Source organism: Lutjanus erythropterus, chromosome 11 (genome assembly GCF_056507025.1).
Source record: "Lutjanus erythropterus isolate fLutEry1 chromosome 11, fLutEry1.hap2, whole genome shotgun sequence".
Lineage (NCBI taxonomy): Eukaryota > Metazoa > Chordata > Actinopteri > Lutjaniformes > Lutjanidae > Lutjanus > Lutjanus erythropterus.
The window spans coordinates 5,133,195-5,148,286 of NC_139327.1; the positions used below are offsets into that span (position 1 = coordinate 5,133,195).

Below are 15,092 nucleotides of genomic sequence, written 5' to 3' on the forward strand. Positions count from 1 at the left end.
CTTTGCCTGTTCCCTGTCCGACCATGCAGGATATTTACAGCAGCATCCAGCAACAAAAAATAAACTTGCAGGGCTGTGTGGCTGCTGAACAGACACAACAATCAAGCATCACCCGTAGGTGTCCCCGAGTTAGGCCAAACCCTCCAGTGATCTTTCACCCCCTCCCTCTGCATGTTTATGACCCCTGAGGTCCCGGCGGGCTGCAGGCACACAGCGAAATGATGTGTGGGGAGACGGAAAGCAACTAGCTGAGCTCTAAAAGTGTACAAAAAAGGGGTGATTAAAGTGTCGGAAAGAGGTGGCCGGTGGTGATAAGTGAGGTGGCACGGGATCAGTTTCACAGAGCGAGGTAGGATTAGCATGCAGTCAGTCAATTATAATGGCGTCCACGTAGGAACCTCATGTTGTTTTTCGTTGCATGTAGCACTGTAGGCCCCTGTTAAACGGTAATTGTCCTGACCCCACTTTTGGAATATGATGAATCTTTGAGCTCATTTTAGATGACTCCCAACATCCTTAAAGTAAGGCTCTGCGCCCCCTCTCTGTGGCTCCACTGCAGCACCCCGTGTGCATCAGGGCTATGATCATTTTCATTATTATTAATCTGCCAGATATTTCCATGAATAATCAATTCATTGTTTAGTCTAAAATGTCAAAAAATGTTGAAAAATAGTCATCACTATTTCCCAGAATTTCCGCTTCTTCTTTTGTTCAACTAATGGTCAAAAACCCAAAGACATTTTATTAACTAACACAAATAATAAAGAAAAGTAGTGAATCATTGTTTGCTTGAAAGTAACTGAAACTATTGAGAAAATCAGTGAATCTTAATATTTAGAAAGCTGAAAACAGCAAATGTTTTTTGTGTAAAAAAAATGAAATTATTAGTTGATATTCACATTAGTTATTATCAATATTAAAATGTGTATTAAGTATAAGTATAAAACTAGAAGAGTTCACTTAGCAGATCTCTGCTAGGCAACCTGAAAAGAATATTCTGATGTAACCCTGTTGTAATCACCAAAATTTTGATTAGTGACTGTAATTTTATCACAGAGTTTTGTCAGTAACAATTACATTTATTTGTAATTTATGCATTTAATTATGCACATGTGACTACTTACTCCCTACATTGCCTGTAGGTTAGCTTGTTTTTGACCTAGCAGTTGTTGATGACTGAAGAAAGGCAGTGAATCTTTACATTCAGAAACCTCCAGCCAGCCAATGTTTTACATTTTTGCTTGAAAAATAATTGAAATGATAAAACAGTTATTAGGATAGTTGTTATTAATATTAAAATGAGTATTAAATATGAGTATGAAACTAGAAGAATTCACTCAGTTGATGCAGATTTCTGCCAGACAACCTGAAAAGAATATTAGGATGTAACCTCTTTGTAATCACCAACATTTTGATTTGTAACTGTATTTATTATTTATAATATTTTTTTTCAGTAACCTTAACAGATTACAATTACATTTATTTGTAATTTATGCTTGTAACTACATTGGACTAGTTACTCCCCAACATTGCTAGTAGGTTAGCCTGTTTTTAGCCTAGCAGTTGTTGATGACTCAAGAAAAGCAGTAAATCTTTACACTTTGAAAGATGGAACCAGCAAATGGTTGACATTTTGCTTTGGAAAATGAAATGATTAATTGGTTGTCAAAATAGTAGTTCTACATAATAAAAAAGCATAAAAAGTAAAGGTTAAAACTAGAAGAGGTTACTCAGTACAGTGAAGATTTCTGCCAGGCATCATCACCAAATTATTTTATTAGTAACTGTAATTTATTTATTCATTTCTGCCAGTAACAGATTACAAATACATTTATTTGTAATTTCTGCATTGAACTACTTATATATGACTAGTTACTCTGCAGTGTTGCTGGTAGACGAGCAGTTGTTCACTGAAGAAAAGCAGTGAATCTTTACATTTAGGACGCTGGAACCAGCAAATGTTTGACATGTTTTCCTAAAAGAACTACTGATACAAATCATTGTAGCTCTAGTTTGCATCAGATAGCTGAACTATTGACCCATGTTGTTATCCAGCATAAAATCCCTCATGTTTATTTGTTGGAGCTCTGGGTGCAGTTGTAGTGTTGGATCTTTAGTGTGGTGTTGTGTGAAGAGTTTGAATATATTTCACCTTTGAGTTTGGCTAATATCATTTTATTCCTTTCCAGCTGCAGGGCTGTAGAGTAATGGCTGTCTTATTTCACAGTCAAATATTTTGCCACAGGAAAACCATGTGTTGATCTGAACTGTGTTACCCTGCAGCACTTTGGCGCAGGTCCGAGTTTGAGACATGTCCCTGTAAGAATGTTTGAAAGTTAGGTGTGGAATATGACTGGTCTGTCTGGCACTCTGTGTGATTTGGCCTTTTTGGGATCACAACATCATCCTCCTCCCTGTCAGAGACATTTTCTCAAATCAGTGGACTCTGACAACATGTTGAGCCCACATTTTGTCCTATGGAGAGCCCGCTTCCAGTGTTTCTGATTGCATGGGGGAGAACTGGGGAGATGCGATCCAGATGTCCAGTGTCTGATTGAGACCAGAACCCAGCCATTAAAAAGCGAGCACTGCCTCAAATTGTCCTTCGCCCAAAGTATTGAGGCAAAGCAGCTTTTTTTTCCTGTATCGCTAGCTATAGGAAAAATGGATGTAAGTGGGATTTACACATCACTGCTTGGTTCAAACACAAAATAAACTGTTGGTGGAGGCAGTGAATGTGAACGCCAGAGGAGGGAGGGCCAGCTTAAGACGAGAGCAACCTGTGAGCTCCAAGAAAAGGGGTTATTGTTCCGGGGCTTCAGCAGTTTCATGTCTCTTAACATGGACCATGTGCACAGGAGAGGAGAGGGCAAACTGCACCCAAACTAGCCTGTCCCACTCAGCAGTGACAGGGAAAACCCTGTGAGGCTGCAGGGCAGCTTAAACATCCTGCTGAAAGACACAGAATATAGGAAGACCTACACCTAGTTTGGCTTTTTCATGCTCTACTTAAAGTGATCAAACATCAATATTTAAATGGTGAGTTCACCCAAATTACATGCTTGGACACACGTTCTATCTCACCCCTAGATTTGATTTTATCTTCCAAGGTTATGAGATATCTACAATAAAAATAAATAATAAAACTTTATTTATACAGCATTCCCAAAACACAGTTACAAAATGATTTACATGGTTGAACCCGAATCAAAACATTTTCAAGACTGCAATTAAAATAATACAAAAATAAAATGGAATCCAATACCCAACAATAATATGAGATTGTAACTATAATGATAATAACAATAAAACAGATATTTGTCCTGACATTTTTGCTACCAAGCCAACATTGTACAGAGTGGATGAAATTTCATTTCTGGCATCAGATCCTTCCTCCTTCTTTAAATGATGTTGTCTTTATTGTTTCATCACAGTCTGACACAGATTTCAGCTTCAGCTGAAATTCAAGATCTCTATTTTGTTTGGCAAATTTAATGTTGTTATCTATATTAAAATAATGTTAAATATAGTATAAAATGACAGTTCTACGATGTAGGGTTGTATTGTATTGAATGCCTGTTTTTTCTTTTACATCTGAAACTTTCTTTGAGCGAAGCTTTGAATGTCATATTTTAAGACATCATCACCACCCAAAAAAAAAAAAAAAAAAGAAAAATGGTGAAGAGAATTCTTAATTTGCATTAACTGATTCATCAGATTAAATTAGTTAAATACATGTCATTTACAGCTCCGTTAATACAGGTACATGCTTTTCTTTGTTTTTTGACTGCAGTGAATGTTACTTTTGACCGGCTAACAAATATAGATCAGATTAGAATATTTCTTTCAATAATAACAGATAGTGAATTTTGGAAACGATTTACCATTTTTCAGCAAGTTTTAACCGTCGGACCTTACAACGCTCTGGAGTTATTGGAAATGTTTAGGTCACACAGTCGGAAACAATCCTACACAGCCGCCACTGGAATCTACTGAACAAATACTAGAATACTAAATATGTTAGTGTAGCCTCTTTATCTGCAACTGTGTAGAAATACAGTGTTTAAACAGAATTTTAAAAAAAGCTGCTTAGCATTTGAATGTGGATTTAGAAATCGAATGACAATATTCTGAATGAAGCTTCAAACTAATATGATGTTCTACTGGGTTCTATAAGAGACTCCACATTGTCTGGCCTCATGGAATAAATGATGTTATTTAAGCAGAGTGATATACATATGTTTGGTACTGGCTCAGTTGCTTAGTTACTTTATGCATATAAGAGATGGGGGTGATTAACTTACAACCCAGAGGGCTTGAATTAAATTCCAATATCTCATTATTTAGTTCTGTGTGTCAACTACAAAGGCTTCCCGGGACTGGACAGAATGTTTACTTGTCTTTTGAGGTTTCCTGCCGAATCAGTCAAGGACAATGGCAAGAATGGTATGTTTATAAAAGCTCTAAAGAAGTCAGAGTGTCTCTTCTAGGTTGACAGGTTAGTTGCATAAGCAGCCCTTCATGTTGGAGCCCTGCTGCTGCGCGGCCTATTCGAGCAGTCTTTGTCCATAGTTCATTAAAAAGATAACAAGAAGCATCTGTGCTGAATGGCTTTCTTAAAGATGTTGTAGGTTGAAGAGAGTGATCTGCAGATATCCCATAGTATTGCACTCTGTTTCATAAAATGAGGGAAAAAATGAATGCATTTGTATCAGGTCTTGCTCTCTTTTTAGCCAGACTAGCGGCATAGCTCTAGGGATGGCAACAAGTGTGTGAATGTCAGTCTGTCCACCGCTTCGTCCACATATATAGGCAGCTATTAGATGGATTGGTCCAGAATATTATACAGACATTTATGGTGCTCGGAGGATGAATCCTAATGACTTTTGGGGATCCCTTGACTTTCCCTTGACCCCTTTTTTGTGTGAAAGGTTTCAACAGCTATTGGATGGATTTCCCTGAAATTTGGTACTGACATCCGTGGTGCCCAGGGGACGACTCCTCATTGCTGATTCCCTGTCTTTTCCTCTAGCACCATCATATGGTTAAAATCTTGATGGTCTTTAGAGAATTGTCTCAAAAGCCACTGGATGGATAGCCATTAGACTGTGTACACATAGCCTGTCTCCCCTCAGGATGATTTGTAATAACTTTGGTGATCCTCTGACTCTCCTGAAACTTTTTCTGCCATGGCCCACATCAGAAGCTGAAAAAAGTTACGCCTCACACTGTACATTTTTTATCAGTCAGTAATGGTATTAGAGGAAGCAACTGATTAAAAATGATCCAGGTTGAATTTTAGTGAAATAAAGAATAGCAATAAATATCATCAGCAAACACATTTGTTTATTTTTCTTACATAAATCATATTCATATAACTTTGTTTCACTCCATATTTTTCTCTTGGTCATTGACACCCCACAGTTTGAGAACGGCTGATCTAGCTCCATCAGCAGGTCAAAATTTTAATTTGTCCAATACACTCCCTTCAAGTCAAAGCTGTGCTTTATGTTCATCTTGATAATTAGTAAATTTTAGCTAAAATGCTAAACCAGGACAAGGATTATGGTAAATATTATACCTGCTTAGCATCAGCATGTTTGCATTATCATCATAAGCCTGCCATATCTGTCCCTTTTTCCAGGGAAAAACAGTGTGAATCCATGTATTTGGTAGGAGGATCATCTGGCACCCTACCTCGCCAGAAGTTGAGTATCACTGATGAAGCTCGGTGTATTACTGTACTTAAACACAGTCTCACAGAGCAGCTAGAGAGCAGCAGACCTTAGTCTTATTAGTACTGTTACTATATGATCATGAAAATTGGTGTTGACCTAATACTGCCATGAGGGTGGAATATTAATCTTGAATAGGCGTTACAGTCTTGAAAGCCTTCATTTAGGTCCAGATAGCATGTCACTTTTTGGATGAAGTAATGGTCTGCTTTGGCTTAGGTTTTCAGCTGGTGAATAGTAGGTGAGGTGCTGCTCAGATTGAGCCTTCTCTCTGCTTGTGATTAGGACAATGGAAGAAAACAAAATGAAAGGAAGTGGGGGAAAAAAGTGTGGGTCGGGAGCTAGGGTCAGCGGACCCCTGGATATTCTTAAAAGCCACGATGAAAACCCGGTGTGACAGAGCGAGGAGCCGCCACATCACTCAGGAGATGCTTTAACAGCATACAGCAAGATGGCGAAACGGTTATACTGGGGTCCTAAGTGCAGCAGCGGTCATTAAAATAGCATTCACTGACAGATGCTCAGTGTAATCATTTCTCAGATATTGGAAATTACAGCTCAAAGTGATTTATATAGTAACCACTGCCATTAGAGCCTTGACAGTTGCAAGGCAGGTGTTTTTTTTAAAAAGCAAGCCTAGATGATTTATGGTCCAATGCCGTTTGAAATTGCACATTAAAGACATTGTGAAAGTCCCTCCCCCTGCACTACCCCATTAAAACAGGGGTGTAAGTACTGGCCAAGCCTCGTCTTCCAACATGTGAGCCAGAACTGTTGTTTTGCACATTCGGAGTATTAATTAGGATGTCTAAACAGGCAAGCCAACACATGTGGAGACCTCAGCCTGTGTATACATTACAGCAGGTCAGCCAGTCAGGACGAGTCCTCCCACCGTATTCTCATGAACCTCCCGCAGTAAAGCTGAGCACGACCACCCACCTGCATAACTGTGTCCTCCTTTATACTCTTGTGTTTAATACAGCGCACCCAAGAGGGAAGTGAGAGGTTTTTGATAGACTATAACATGTTTAAAGTCTGTGTAAAGCGAGTTTTTCTTCTGAACACATTATACATGTTAGAAAATAGTTAGACCGTTAAACTGTTGTTCACCATTTCTGTGTTCAGGATTTTTTGGGGCAGACCTTAAACATGCCACAGTGATATGGTCCCCCGATACTATCTAAGCTCAATGAACTGACTCACAAACAACACCGCTCCCTCCCTCCCCTCACCCGCCCTAACGGTCAGTTACAAACGCATCGTCAGCCACAGTCCTGCACGGGTCCAACTTTGCAAACCTGCACCTGCCGCACCCGCAAAGCTGAGAACCAGGACCAACCCCTTACCCACAACTATTTTTCAGTCACATGCACACACACCCAGAACTATTAATATAAGCCCTGCGACCTGACCCACACCCAAGATTGAACACACCTAGCTTATTGCTATCAGAAGCTAAAATTTTCTGAAACTTTTTATAAGCAGCAAAACCACTTAAAATGTTATTCTAACAGGCTTTGAGTGCATCATAGTCCTCCCAAATGGCCTTTGATGGTGTATTGTTCACAATTTGGTTTTCTCCACTGGCTATTTTTGCCTTTATGTCATCAGTTATAACCAGGAGCAAGCTGACATCGCTGTCAGATCAAACATTAGTCAGGATATAGTGTCAAAGCTCGTGTCGCAGACTTTTGCAATAAAATACTGCCATCTGAGTGGGCTTGATAGTAGTAGATGTAAATACTGGACAGTCAATTTCAATTAAATTCAATTCAATTTCAAAATCAATTCCATTATTATTTCTCCAGTAAAAAAACATATGATAATAATAATAATAATAATAATAATAATAATAATAATAATAATAATAATAATCTTTATTTATAGAGCACTTTTCAAAATTCACATTACAAAGTGCTTCACAAAGGCAACAAAATATATAATACAGGGTTAGGGTCAGTTTTGGGGCCAATCTTATTTTCTTTATACATGCTTCCTCTTGGGCATATTTTACAAAAACATGGTGTGTCTTACCATTTTTATGCAGATGATTCACAAATGTACCTACCTCTGAGATCCTCTGACCCTAATATGTTTGATTCACTAAATGGCTGTCTATCTGAAGTAAAGGTTTGGATGTCACAAAATTTTCTCCAACTAAACGCTGACAAAACTGAAATCGTGTTGATTGGGCCCCAGCAAATGATCACACAAATCCCACCATTTGCTGGTCCCCTAACAGATCATATCAAGCCTGTTGCTAGAAATCTGGGAGTGTGGTTTGATGGAAACCTAAATTTTGAACAGCATACGACAAAGCTTGTGCAGTCATGTTTTTATCATCTAAGAAATATTTCAAAAATACGTTCTACACTATCTTTTAAAGACACAGAAACCATTTTACATGCTTTTATCTCATCCCGCCTGGATTTCTGCAACAGCCTTTTTACCTGCCTGAACCAAAAATCAATTAACAGACTTCAGAATGTTCAAAACTCAGCTGCCAGACTTTTAACCAGAACTAGGAAACATGATCATATCACTCCTGTTTTAGCATCTCTACATTGGCTCCCTGTATGTTTTAGAATAGATTTTAAGATTTTACTGATGACTTTTAAAGCTCTCAATGGCCTCGCACCCCCATATATCTCTGACCTGTTAGTACCTTACACTCCACGACGTACCTTGAGATCCTCGGGCAGAGGTCTCTTGTCTGTTCCATATGCCCGGCTGAAAACTAAAGGGGACAGGGCCTTTTCAGTCAGGGCCCCAAAGCTCTGGAACAAACTGCCTGAGGAAATTAGGTCAGCCGAGTCAGTGATCTCCTTTAAATCTCTTCTTAAGACATACCTTTATCGGAGAGCCTTTCCTGATTTTATCTAAGCTTTAACTGTTGTGCACTGCTTTTCTTAAAAATGTTTTTACATTCCTATTCTTGCCCTGTACCGTCTGATTTTACCTGTTTGAGTTGTTGTGTGACACTTGATCCTGTCTGTTTTACTTTGTTGCCTTGTGAAGCACTTTGTAATGTGAATTTTGAAAAGTGCTCTATAAATAAAGATTATTATTATTATTATTACATAAATATTATTGAATTATATGTGTGATATTATAATTACCTGCTGTCCGCCAGCAATTAGTTAATTTTTACCCATGCCCACACCTACAGATTTATAGAATTTTTATCTTTTTATCGTGGGCCAACAGACCCAGTGCAGGACTCTACCTTCAGTGACTCTCTCAGTCCAAATCAGCCCAGCAGTTCACTTCAGCTCACTTCAGTTTCAACACCCTGACACAGAAGGAAAAAAAAACATCCTGTCTCTGTCCTCTGGCTCTGGTGGCTCAAACATGTCTGGAAATGTCCAATAAAGCTGCTAGACAGAGCGTCCAGGTTTGAGGTCGTATTCGGGTCATAGTGGTTTTTGACACTGAGCAGAGTGGACACGCCCCCAACATTTCAGATCAGAGAAAACTCATTTTTGCATCATTTTGAGACATAATTTTATATACTTAGCAGTTTTAATCATTCAGATTTACCTGGGTGATTAATAACTCGTGTTTCAATGGTGTGACAAACTGAGAACACACGTTGTTGCTCTACAAAAAGTTTAAATATACATACTCTCTATAGTTTGCACAAGAAGCACCCACTGACCTTGTGGCCTTGGTTCTCTAATAGACGGCTTTTAACAGGGCTGCCTATAGAGACGATAGTCATTTTAACTCAAAAAACAGAGCTCAGATGGACTCAGTGCCCTCCATTTTGGCTCCTTCATTGTTGTAAAAGTCCAGAAACCAATGTCCATATTAAACAGGCTGTATACACAGAGCTAAATGCACGTACAAAGCTTTAACTAGAGTGTTTTGGCCGCAGTAAGCTCACCTTTTCTCTTTGCACAAACAGCCCACAAATGTGACCATTTAACCGGAGGCTATAAAAGACGTCATGTGCTGCTAACACCTGCTAGGAGGCCCCCAAGCGCACACAAGGCAGACGGTGTAGACACTGGTGGTGGTGGTGGATCACTCAAAGATGAAACAATTATAACTCAACTCACTATTAAAAGATCCCTCAACGAGAATAAAGGAAGGGCAAGAAGGGTTTTTAAAAAAGAAATGGTCAGGAAGAAAGAGCAGAGAGCTTCCTATTACTTCATCTCATCATTGTAGCTCTATGTTTATAGGTTGTTTCCTCCTTTTAACAAGAGTCTCTTCTTTATATTTTGAGGTTGTCTGTGTCTAGACCCTGCAGTTTAAGAGCTGGCAGGCCGGGGGCATACATATCCTCTCTCATAAGGAACAGGGGACTTTCCTGTGAGATGCAGCTTTTGTCTTTTTACAGTGTCACGGCTCCACTTATTAATTACATATTTTTGTGTCTGCACTCAGAGGCAGCACTTGCATGTTAACTATCCTGCAGTTAGATTGCTCTGAAGAGTCATTTTTTTTATAAGACTGGTGAAAAAAGTGACAGATTTACTTCTGCTGTCATTTCTTTTTCATCTTTTTTGTTCAGTGCACGCAGAGTTGAATATTAGCTAAACGAAAGCAGATTTCATGTTTAAGTAATCAGTCCTTTCGAGAGCCTGCTAACGTGAGTGGGTGTGTTGATTATGGCGCCTGTCATATTCGGTTTGCTGTGTTAGTTTCGCGGACATGACCCTTCAACAGAGCTGCCACTGAGGGGAGCCGGAGAGGGATGTGCTGACGGAAGAACCGGTCTGATGAAGCAAAGTGAAGAAATCTGCGGAGGACTGCTGAGATAGAGATGATTTGATTTGATTTATATGTACAACAAAATTAAACAAAAGAACTAACGGCAGTGTGCATGAGGTGCAAGAGTTGAAGCAAGCATGACCTCACTTGAATCAACACACAAACAAATAGATTCAGACCAGTGGGAAAACACAATTAGTGTCACAAACAGTGCTTCTCCTGCCTGTGTGTGAATCTCTCTGGTTTGTGTCTGTTTATTCTGGACACTCCATCCTAATAGACAGACACGGTACTGATTTTGGCCCACGTATTCCTTCAGGATTGTAATTTATTTCATCCTGTTTAGTTTAGACGACTGCATCGGTTTATGCTGCTCCCGCTGGCTGAGTGATTAAAAATGGCGTTCGATCCACTCGTGCTCTGCTGTTCTTATATGTCTCTCCCAGACACATACGGCTTACATTTTTACAGCTGCAGCAGAAATGATAAAGGTGGCTATCTGTCCCCAAGGTCAGCCCGGAGGTAGTGACTTTTTTTTGGACAGGAAAATAAATTCTTGGTGAGTGTTTTATGTTTCTTTTATGTGACTTTGTATTCTGGCTTTTTGCATTGTTGTATGTTGAATGTACATCTTTTCTGCTTGCTGTGAGCGCTTTCTTGTTAAGGTTTCATTCAAAAAGTATCTTAAAGGTTGCGTAAAACAATAATAAATGTGTGTTCTGAGTTTGTCACAGCACAGAAACGTGTTATTAACCACCCAGCTAAATTTGAATGATTTAAAAAAGCATATAAAATTAGGTCTGAGAATCATGAAAGAATCATGAATGAGCTGTTTTCTCTGGTCTGAAAGGCTGGGGGCATATAGTATCTTTTTTCTTCTGTGTCGGGTTGTTGGAACTGAAGTGAGCTGAAGTGAACTGCTGAGACACTCACTGATGGTACATTTGTAGCGAGGTAGACATGTGGGATGGTGGTATCATTCATGTGTCGGTTCGTGGGGCTATATAGTGTCAGGGTACCATGGCTCTGGCATGTCACTGAGCCATATTTCAAGTCCACCCAAAAAATCCTGAACACAGAAATGGTAAACAACAGTCACACAGTCTAACTCCACAGTGCGGCAGTACATAGTTCTCAGTCTTTTCACATGTTTTCGGCAACAATTTTCTAAACTATATAATGTTTTTAGAAGAAAAACTCCCTCTTTCCTTTACACAGACTTTAATCTCAGTAGGACAAAGCTGGTCAGATTAGATAATATATAAAATAATAAAATGTACTAACTGAATCTAACTCTACTAACTCTTCTGGTGCCTCCTCCCTTCCCTCCGTTTTTCAGACTTCCTCCCTCAATCCTCCCCGCTGGTGTGTAATAATATATTTAACTTTACTGGACGTCCCCAGGAGGAATTCCTGGTGTTTGGTGAACCGGAGTCTCTCCAGTGTGATTTCAGACACAGTGGACAGCGGTCATTAATCACGTTGCTATGACGGAGCCCGTGTGTGTTCATGTCTTTGCGTGTGTGTGTTGGATGTGGTTCTATTTTCCTTCTCATGCGTGTTCATCAGCAAACAAATCCTATCTGTTCGTGGGGAAGTGATATTGGAAATGCCAGCGGTGCGACGGGAATGCCTGTTTTGTTGTTCTTCCTCTCTCTGTTAGTTATTTCCTATTGCTAAGATATGACCTCTGGCATGTCACTTTGTCCCTGGGGCCCTGGCTGCATGTCGGGGATATGCAGGGCCAAAAAGCGGCTGTGTTGTGGCCCTCAGGCTACAGTGTCTCACTTCTGTACCCACCAGCCTTCGTGGCAACATCTTGTTAGCATTCATCCTGGAGCTTGAATGATCTCCATCTGTTAAGGGTTTGCTTCTTTAACTTCTCAGAGTTGCAGCGTGAGTGAGGAGGTGTTTACAGGGAGCACTAAGTCAGGATGTTGTCTGAGGTCGTCAGACAGGCTCAGATATGAAGAGGAGAAAACAAACTTGCAAGAAATGGATTAAAGCCAAATAAAAGAAACAGAGACCTCATTTGTGAAATCCATGGGCAAGTTCATGTTATTAAGAGCTAGAAGATGCTTTTACAGCTGAAATGCTGAAACGTGGGTGTTATCAAAGATTTATCAGAATGGTCAAAAGGCTACAAGTTATGAGCATGATCTCAGCTGACAGTAGTCCAGTGAAGTGCCATCACAGAGGAAGTGTATTTTCTGTGCTCTCCCTTAGGCACCTATAGGTCATAGTAAGAGGGGTGAAGAGCCCCATATCTGCTCTCACGCAGGATTAACAAAAGACCATGACCCAGACCCAGGGGGCACACACACACACACACACACACACACACACACACACACACACACACACACACACACACACACACACACACACACACAGAGAGGAGGCCGGATGCAAAGACTCACCAGTAGACACACATGTGCAAAGCATTCAAGACATGTCTGCACAGACTGTACAGTACACACACCAGAGTGCATCTGCTGCTTCTGGCAGTACTGTCCTATTACAGAAGCACATATCTCATGGAACTGGGCCCACAAAGATTGGTCACTTATAGCATTTTAGAAATCTTTTACATGTGTTTCTGTCACACGTTTTTTTTAAGACTTCCATTGAAGAGCCTTGATTCTCCCCTTTAGTTTTCCACTATAATGACTAAGTAGACAATCAAAATACCCTCAAAATACCCTTTTACAGACCTAACTCCAGTAGAAAATGACACTGTCACATCAAAGACCAACCGCTCAAACATTTAAATGAAATGGTTCAACTTTTACAACAAAAAGCATTAGCTGTATATATGCTTACTGCGCTGTGTTTGTATGACTTAGCCTTGGTGACATCTCACATGTGTGTCATTGAAATTTTGTTATTACAAAGGCAGGATGGGTTGCACCAACTGGTCTTTACTAAGCCTGGTCTTAGACCAGTCTTTGGGATGGACTTTAGTTTGGTTGCCCCGACCACACTTAAGTTTAGTCTCACCTCCCCCCAGTTTAGCAATGCATGTTCATGTGAAGGCCCACAGGATTATGACTCAGGGCTGCAACTAACTATTATTTTCAGTATTGATCAATCATATCTTCTTGATTAATTGATCAGCTGGTTAAAATGTCAGAAAATTGTGAAAATAAATTGATCAGTGTTTTCCAGAGTCCAAGGTAACATCCTCAAATGTCCTGTTCTGTCCACAACCCAAACATACTTCAGTTTACTGTCGGAGAGGAGTAAAGAAACCAGAAATATTCACATTTTAGAAGCTAAAACAGAATTGGTTTTTTCTTTAAAAAAATGACTCAAAACTATTAATATACTTTAGAAATAGTTGGCAATTAATTTAATAGTCAAGCAATAAATGATTAACCAATTGCAACTCTGCCTAGTACCATGAGTTACCAGGACTCACTGTTAACAATTGGCTGTAGTCTTGCTGATTTATAGCTAATCATTTATAATTTATGCTAATGTTATGGAGGATCAAAGAAAAAGAAAAGGAAATTTCAAGGACATCAAGATAAGAAAGTTAACACAGCTGTTCAGCCAACACAAGAAAACACCAATTGTCAAGCAGTCCAACATGTTAAGAAGAAGCAGTCGGCTTGGAGAAAAATACCAGAGCCCAGAAATGATTGCTCTGACTGGGGAGCTTTTTAAAAAAAAAAAAAAAAAAAAAAAAAAAAAGTGAAAACCCTCCTGAGCAAGGCAAGGAAACAACCTAGATTTTATGTCTGTTCCTGACTAGGTGTAAGATTTATGGCCACTCTTAGAGAAAAGAAGGCTTAAGCCTGGATTGTGCAACTAATGTAACTATTAGGTTGGACTTAGAATGCCAAGTTACGACTGACTTGGCTTGAGACTAGGCGTAAGCCCTGTTGATACAACCAGCCTTTCAGATGTCAATTTCATGTGCACAAGTGAGCAGTGGAAGTCCTCTAAAATGAAGACGTTTTCCCTCCCACTTCTGTAAAAGCGTTATCTCAGTGTTTGGGTGAGAGGTTAAGAGTGGGATTAAGTTTAAGTTACTCTGAAGGTTAAGGTGAAGCATTTAGAGATGGAGTTTAGATAAGGCTAAGATATGAATGGAGATAACAAAGGTCATCCCAAGTGTGAGAAGTGTGTATATGTGTGTTTTGTCAGACCAAAGCCCCACTCAGTTCGTGGAGCTAGATTCCCAAAATACCGTATCCTCCTCAGTGGGAGATGAGCAGACATAAGCACATAATGACAGGAAGGGATGAGTCTGGCCTTAAGTCCCCAGTAGCAAAGAGAATTTTCCCACTCTGGATGTCAGCATATTCCCCTCTCAGCGCCACACACATCTTCCCCATCCATCCATTCATGAGCACTCTCTGTGCAGTACTAAGACATCTGACTGGCATCGATGGGACTTTCCCACCATGCTGAAAGGGAAAGTTCCCTTTGTTCCTGCGCGGAGGCGGATGGACAGGCTGTTTGGACGCCTCCACTGCTGTTTGATATTTTAATTTAACGAGGTACAGAGGTGGCATCCGTGGGACGAGATCACAGATCCAGACCCAGCGTCTTCAAGCATCTGCAAGCGTTACCTACTATAAACGCTGCTGGCTACATGAACGACCACTTTCAGTGACGGGAAGAATTCAT

General features: G+C 39.9%; 1 protein-coding gene across 1 annotated transcript in view; it reads left to right on the plus strand.

Moving 5' to 3' along the window:
- uvrag (UV radiation resistance associated gene) overlaps window positions 1-15,092 on the plus strand; it is a 141,027-nt gene that overhangs the window by 67,743 nt on the left and 58,192 nt on the right. The gene's annotated exons all lie outside the window — the stretch shown is intronic.